The sequence below is a fragment of the Arachis ipaensis genome, chromosome B01 (genome assembly GCF_000816755.2).
Source record: "Arachis ipaensis cultivar K30076 chromosome B01, Araip1.1, whole genome shotgun sequence".
Taxonomy (NCBI): Eukaryota; Viridiplantae; Streptophyta; class Magnoliopsida; order Fabales; family Fabaceae; genus Arachis; species Arachis ipaensis.
This window is the reverse complement of record NC_029785.2, coordinates 51,907,733-51,916,131: the sequence shown is the minus strand read 5'-3', so window position 1 is coordinate 51,916,131 and position 8,399 is coordinate 51,907,733.

The window sequence follows — 8,399 nt, the reverse complement described above, 5'->3', positions numbered from 1 at the left end:
AATAATTGATTTTAAAGCTTAGGAAACATGTTTTTCACATACATCACATAATAAGGAAGGGAAAGTAAAACCATGCAATTAATATGAAAAAGTGGGTAAAGAATTGAATAAATCACTCAAACTAAGCACAAAATAACTCATGAAATATGGGTTTATCAGAGCGCTAGCATGCTATATGCGCACATACAACCAATGAAGTTTTGCAAGCTGTGCGCACGCACATGTTGGAAGGTGCCCTCTGTTGAGGGCGTTCGCACGCATTGTGCGAATGAGAAGAGTTGAAAATTTTTTCTCCTATGTGTACGCACACTTCATGAAAATTCCTATGGGCGTGAATACGTACAACCTTATGCATACGCACACTGCCCTGTTTTTTCAACGAAAATCTTGTTTTTAACTGTTTTACCTTCCCGGCAAGCTTGCAAACTTCCGTAGCACTTACTTAAAACCTTTTTACCAGTTTTAGGCTTTGAATCAAGGGAGAAAATAAATGAATAACAAGGGGCATTCTGGTTATGTGTCTATAAGACAGAGACTTAGGTTTCTGAAGTTGTGGGTGAACTAGCAAAGTGTTTTATTGGTAATGGCTTGAGAACTTGTGAATGAATGGTAAGTTGTGGAAATGAAAACTGATGATGGTTATTATGAGCTTGATGGATATTGAAGGAGAGTGTGCCAGGCACTATATCCTTGGAATGTTGGGAATTAATAATTGAAAGTGGATTGAGATGAGAAATGGTGATGACTGCTAATGATTTGAGGTTGATGGACTTGTTGGATGTGGAAAGTGTGACAAGCACTAAATCCTTGGAATGATAGTGTGCCAGACACTATATCCTTAGAATGATTTATGATGAAATAGATGTTGTTGTTGTTCTCCTTTTCTGCCGCAAGAGTGTGCCAGGCACTATATCCTCGGAATGAGCATGCAAGTGTGCCAGGCACTATATCCTCGGAACGATAGTGTGCCAGTCACTATATCCTCATAACAAAAGTGTGCCAGGCATTATATCATCGGACGTGGCAGAAAGACGACATCCGAAAGGATGTGTCGGCTGGCATTTATAGACCGACAAGTGATATCACGAGCCTATAAGACAGTCATTCATCATGTGCATCTTCTATGTGTTTTGTTTGCTTTTCCTAATTGCATCTCTTGCCTAAATGAATAATATGCTTATTTGCTAGTTGTTTTACTTGCTGTACATGTATATTACTTGTGTTTTACTTACTTGTATTATCTGTGATTGTCTGGTGTTGAGGAGGTTAGGTAGGTGGTGGTGATGGAATCGCACGGAGGTTAGGTTGGCGAAGGCTGTGGGATACAGTGGTGTGATTAGTATTAGTTAGAATCCTCCTAAGTTTAGATAACCCTGTTTATGGTTTAAGTTTTTTATTTATTTTATTCTAAGCTTGAATATTTGTATTCGATGAGAAGTTCTAGGATTGCCTTGGCATCCCGGAGCCTTACATCTTACATTTTGGGTATTGTTACCATACTAAGAACCTCCGGTTCTCATACCATATGTTGTTGTTGATTTTCAGATGCAGATCGTAATTCACCTCGGTGAAATTGCGGACATGATGACTGAGCGAAGTATGATTTCTTCCTGGTTTATTTCTGTTTTATTCTGTTGTAGTAGTTTCTCTCACCCTTTCTGTTTTAGACTTTATGGCTTTAGAGGCTTACTTGAGAGATAAGTTGTATAAACTGTTTTAACTGCAAAACTTTGTATTTTTTTTGTTTGTAACTAGTCGGTCTAAACTCCGCGGGCTACCACTAGAGTTATTTTGTTTATCATACTTTTGTATATCCATCTTGACTATTATTATATTAATTCTCATGTTGTATTTTGTGCCTTTACGCTTTTAGTTATCGTATGTGGACGCCTCGCGCTTGTAAATCCGCTTTATGCAATTTTGAAATTTATTCCTTCATCGGGCTCTTAATATTATTATCTCCTTCTATATTTATTGATGTATGAGCTTTAGAACTGTCGTGAAGTTTTGTTATCATTCGCTTTACGGCTAGAGGTAGGGTTTAGGGAGCGGTTCGTCCTCGTGAGCCTGAGGGATGGACCGATTGTGCTTCGTTGCACACTCTGGGTTGTTTTTCTTTCATGTTATTTAGGTTATCTGCTTGATATGCATAGCATGCTTGCTTGTGAGTGCCTTTAGGGGTAATTGAAGAACAGAGCTCGGCATATTGAGACTGATCACCTCGATATCGATTGTTTAGTGTGGGAAGACAACCCGAATGGCAACTCACGGACGAGGTCGATCACGTTCACGGAGAGATAGTGAGGATGACTAGCCTAGTCAATCTGTTTCGAGGTCAACATGTTCAAGAGGACCAGTTCGTGGAGTTTGTGGTATATCGGTTGATGGGTGCGGCTTAGCACTAGTGGCAACGGAAGTAACATGGATGCTTTTGTGGTTTTTAACTATGATTTTCAGTTTCTAATTGGTATGGTCTTGAATCATGTTGAAAAAGTTTTTGAGGTTTAAAATGATTTTCAAATTTGGTTTGGAGCATTGGTTTAAATAATTTGGTTTTGAAACTAGGTCAGAACTCTTTGGTTAAATGATATGATTTAAAAGGGAAAGTTAGTTCTATGATTTTTTTAACTTGTGAATTTGGTTCGTAATTTAACTTATCAAAAGGGATTCAAATTGAAAGTTTCTGATTTAAGGATTTTAATGAATTTAGAAAAATCATGCTTTAAAGTGATTGATTTACAAATAAATAAATTTTGACTCTTTTGAGAAATTTTTAACAATGAACTTATTTAGATTGAATATGTTTTAAAGGTTTTGAAAACTATTACAAAATCAGTATTTGGTTTAAAGGAAAAATTTCAGATTCTTAACAACGGTAATCAGAGTGACGCAGCGGAAGACGAGAGGGAACATCGACATGGTAAGATGAAGGGGGATATATCATGTGGTTCGAATTTTCAAGGGCGAAAATTTTATTAGAAGGGGAGAATATAAGAACCGGCTTAACCACTTTAATAAAATATTAATTTTTAAGTGCCCGGAGTAGATTCAAAATTTAAAAGTTTTAATTTGAAAATATAAAGATGAAATTTGATTTCAATAAATTTTTCTGAGTTGGAAAATGTATCTTTTGCGAAAGGTTTTTGTAAAAAAGTGTACCGATGCTTAAGCTGATACTACCGACTGTTGTCTGTCAAGTACTGCGTATTTTGGAAAATAATATTTTGAAAAAATTGATTTATTATTTCGAAAGGAAAAAATAATTTAGAATAAAAAATCGGGCTTTAATCTTAAAGGTTTTGGCCCAAAGTGGGCCAAACGGGCTAAAAATGCTAACGAGTTGGACCGGGCCCAATGCCCAACATATATATGCTCTATTAATGAGCATTCAGCTCATTCTTGCCCTATCATGATGAGAGGGGCGCTGAAAGAGAGAAGAGAGGAAGAAGAGAGTGCACTATTCACCTCCTTCTTCTTTTGGCTATAACTTGAGCTACGGAGCTCCGACTGACGAGCTGTTTGCGGCCACGCGAAGCTCTCAACGAGCTCTTCGTTTTTATCTAGGTTTTTCTGGTAAGATTTTGAAAATCAAGCTCCAGTTTCCAGTCCCAGGTTTCTGCATTTTTTTGGTTAGAGTTTTTGAGTATATTTTGTGATTTTGCTTGTTTAGGTGATCTGTAGTAGCGGGTAATTGTCAGGCTTTGCCCTAATCACCATTGGATAAGGTAAGGAACCTCTATATCCTTACAGTTTGATGTAGTGTGAGCTTTAGTTGATAATGCATGGCTATGTTGTATGTATGAATGTTGTTTTTGGAGTTGGTGGTGGCTTTTAGTTTGGCTTTGGTGGTTTGGAGCTTGGTGGAAGCTTGTTGGAATCAAGTTTGGTGTTTAAGCATATTGGGAATCAGCCAAGGTATGGTTTCGGTTTCTTTTATGTAATATGTAATGTTTCGTGAACCTTAGGCTAGTTAACCTTAAGATAGGATTGGACGTTTGGGTGTATGTTTAATTGTATGTGATTTTGATGTTTGAAGATAAGTTGTATAGTGGTGATGATGAAATAGAGTTTTGGGATGTGAAATAAATGAATTTTGATGTTGATTGTTGGTATTTAATGACTTTGAAGGTTGATGATGAATGTTGTGATTTATTATTGTTGATGAAGGTTTGTTGATATGGTTGATGATTAATGATGAATATTGATGTTGTTGGTAATTGAAGGTGAGTGTTGAGATTTTGATAAATGATGTGGATTATGAATTTTGGATGATGATAAATTGATGCTTGATGTTGATAAGTATTGTTGGTGATTTGTTATATTGATGAATATTGAGGATTATGAGAATTCATGGTAATAAGTTAATGTCAAATATTTGTGATGGTTTGAATTGAAGGATATTAATGATTATGATGTGTGATGATATATGTTGATGATGATTTTGGATTTTGGATCTTGTGGTTGATGTGGATATTAGATGGTGGTTGAGGAAATTTGATGTGAACTTAGGTTGAATTTTAAAGTTGGATGAGGTGAGTATTAAATGGTTTAGATGATTGAATGGTTGATTTTTGAGAAATGAATGGTAGGAACCTTTGTGTTGTTTTGGTATGGTTTGGAATTTGAGTAGTTTGGTTTGGAATTGAGAGATTTAGTGAATTTGAGTTTTTAATGTTTTTGGTAAAAATGAGTTTTGAGCTAACTTTAACGGATCATATCTTGAGCTACGATTTTTGAAATTGAATGATTTTTATATCAAAACAAAGATAATTCAAAGAGCTTTAAAACGATATCAATTTTGTAGAAATATGAATTTTGTAGAGAAAGATATGATCGTTGAAAGTTGGTGTTCGAAATTTGAATTTTGTGAATGCTACAGAATTTGTGATTTTTGGTTTTTGTGCGCACGCACAGCCTTGTGCGCACGTACACCCTGTGTATTTTTAAAGCTGTGTGCACGCACACTCTTGTGCGTAGGCACACACAGGGATATGGCTGCTGTTAGGAGTGCTAGCATACTCTGTGCGCGCATACAACCAATGAAGTTTTGCAAGCTGTGCGCACGCACACGTTGGAAGGTGCCCTCTGTTGAGGGCGTTCGCACACATTGTGCGAATAAGCAGAGTTTGAAATTTTTACTCCTATGCGTATGCACACTTCTTGAAAATTCCTATGGGCGTGAATACGCACAACCTTATTCATACGCACACTGCCCTGTTTTTCAACGAAAATCTTGTTTTTAACTGTTTTACCTTCCCGGCAAGCTTGCAAACTTCCATAGCACTTACTTAAAACCTTTTTTTACCAGTTTTAGGCTTTGAATCAAGGGAGAAAATAAGTGAATAACAAGGGGCATTTTGGTTATGTGTTTACAAGACGGAGACTTAGGTTTCTGAAGTTGTGGGTGAACTAGCAAAGTGTTTTATTGGTAATAGCTTGAGAACTTGTGAATGAATGGTAAGTTGTGGAATTGAGAACTGATGATGGTTATTATGAGCTTGATAGATATTGAAGGAGAGTGTGCTCGGAACTATATCCTTGGTATGTTGGGAATTGATAATTGAAAGTGGATTGAGATGAGAAATTGTGATGACTGCTAATGATTTGAGGTTGATGGACATGTTGGATGTGGAAAGTGTGACAGGCACTAAATTCTTGGAATGATAGTGTGACAGGCACTATATCCTTGGAATGATTTATGATGAAATAGATATTGTTGTTGTTTTCCTTCTCTACCGCAAGAGTGTGCCAGGCACTATATCCTCGGAATGAGAATGCATGTGTGCCAGGCGCTATATCCTCGGAACGATAGTGTGCCAATCACTATATCCTCAGAACAAAAGTGTGCCAGGCGTTATATCCTCGGACGTGGCAGAAAGGCGACATCCGAAAGGATGTGTCGGCTGGCATTTATAGACCGACAAGTGATATCACGAGTCAATAGGACAGTCATTCATCATGTGCATCTTCTATGTGTTTTGTTTGCTTTTCCTAATTGCATCTCTTGCCTAAATGAATAATATGCTCATTTTCTAGTTTTTTTACTTGCTGTACATGTATATTACTTGTGTCTTACTTGCTTGTATTATCTGTGATTGTCTGGTGCTGAGGAGGTTAGGTAGGGGGTGGTGATGGGATCGCACGGAGGTTAGGTTGGTGAAGGCTGTGGGATATAGTGGTGTGATTTTTTTTGGTGACTATATATTAGTTAGAGTCCCCCTAAGTTTAGATAACCCTGTTTATGGTTTAAGTTCTTTATTTATTTTATTCTAAGCTTGAATATCTGTATTCGATGTGAAGTTATAGGATTGCCTTCGGCGTCCCGGAGCCTTACATCTTACATTCTGGGCACTGTTACCATACTAAGAACCTCCGTTTCTCATACCATATGTTGTTGTTGATTTTCAGATGCAGATCGTAATTCAGCTCGGTGAAATTGCAGACCTGATGACAGAGTAAAATATGATTTCTTCCTTGTTTATTTCTGTTTTATTCTGTTGTAGTAGTCTCTCTCACCCTTTCTGTTTTAGACTTTATGGCCTTAGAGGCTTACTTGAGAGATAAGTTGTATAAGCTGTTTTAACTGCAAAACTCTGTATTTTTTTTGTTTGTAACTAGTCGGTCTAAACTCCGTGGGCTACCACTAGAGTTCTTTTGTTTATCATACTTTTGTATATCCATCTTGACTATTATTATATTAATTCTCATGTTGTATCATGTGCCTTTACGCTTTTAGTTATCGTATGTGGACGCCTCGCGCTTGTAAATCCGCTTTATGCGATTTTGAACTTTATTCCTTCATCGGACTCTTAGTATTATTATCTCCTTCTATATTTATTGATGTATGAGCTTTAGAACTGTCGTGACGTCTTGTTATCATTCACTTTATGACTAAAGGTAAGGTTTAGGGCAACGGGGTGTTACACGCTGCAAGTATAGTTTCAAACCAACAATTGACCCAAATCAAAGTTTAATTTATTTTTCACAAATGCAAACTAATAAAAATATCGAGAGTATTAGATCTCAGATTGTCTCTCAAAGAAACTGCATTTAGGTGTACATATTATCGGTTATGAGTATAAGGGTGGTTTGTAGATAAACAGGCAGTAAATTATATAACAAAAAAGTAAAGCCAAAAACTGAAGAAATATAAAGGATAAAAGACACTCCTGGAAAAGATTGAGAATCAAAACTTCCTAATCATGTCATTGACCACAAACATGACAATTGCCTAGATTTAATCCCATTTTGTCATCTCCAACATTGGGAGAAAATGAAATAGGCTTAGTCAGTCTTAATCCATAGGTCTTACTCGTCAATGAAAACAAGAACAACTAACAACCCTAAATTACCAATCAATATTGGACATCAATGGCTCTTGTGTCACTAACCCTGATATGACAATTATAAAAGCAAACCCAATTAGTTAACCTCGAATGATGAGATAAGTCAACTAGATTTAATCAATCTCAATCCATAGGTCTTACTTGTTAATGGAAACGAGACTAATTAAAATCTCCAAATTGTCCATTAGTTCGGATATTAGTGACTTAAGATCACCTCAAGTACTCAATTCCAAGCCAAGAGTGCAAAAATCTACCCTAAAACTAAGAGAAGTATTTTCACAAACACTCTTGGAAGGCATAAAAGTAAAGCATGGTAGAATTGCAATTGTAACGACCCATATTTTTGAAAATATAAATATAAATAAGTTATTATTTTATAAATTGGAGTTCCTTTATAATTTATTTTATAAATTGGAGTTCCTTATTTTTAGATATTATTTTATTATAATTAATTAAATTAATTTTATAACTATTTGAATTCAATCAAATTAATATTCTTGTATTTATTTTTGTTATGATGAAATATTTTACATAATTAAAACTACAATTCTAGTAATTTATAAGTAATGAAAGTTATATGTATATTATAATTTAAGTAATTGATATTTTTAATTTAAAAATAGAGTTTAGTTAATAATATTATTATCGAGCTCAATATCCGCCGATATGAATAAATATCGGTACTTTTCAGTGAACTTAGCTTTGCTAATGCTTCATCGTATATCTTTTATCGTTATGTTGCTAATATCATTTATATTAGTAACTCATATATATTTAACCCTATATATATATTATTACTTGTGTTTTAATATATTCAATTTTCCTAAATATCCATTTGAGATATTTATAACTTGAACCACTAACTCACCAGCTTCAGAACTTGACACCTAGCCTATGATCACTAACAATGATAATCATAATCCTTGCTTCCATTTTTTTCCCTTGGCTAAATTCCATAAGGAAAGAATGCCAAATGTGGCTTAGCTTGTATGCACGCACACGCGCACGCGCATGCACACGCATATATATGACACATATTAACATGACACATAT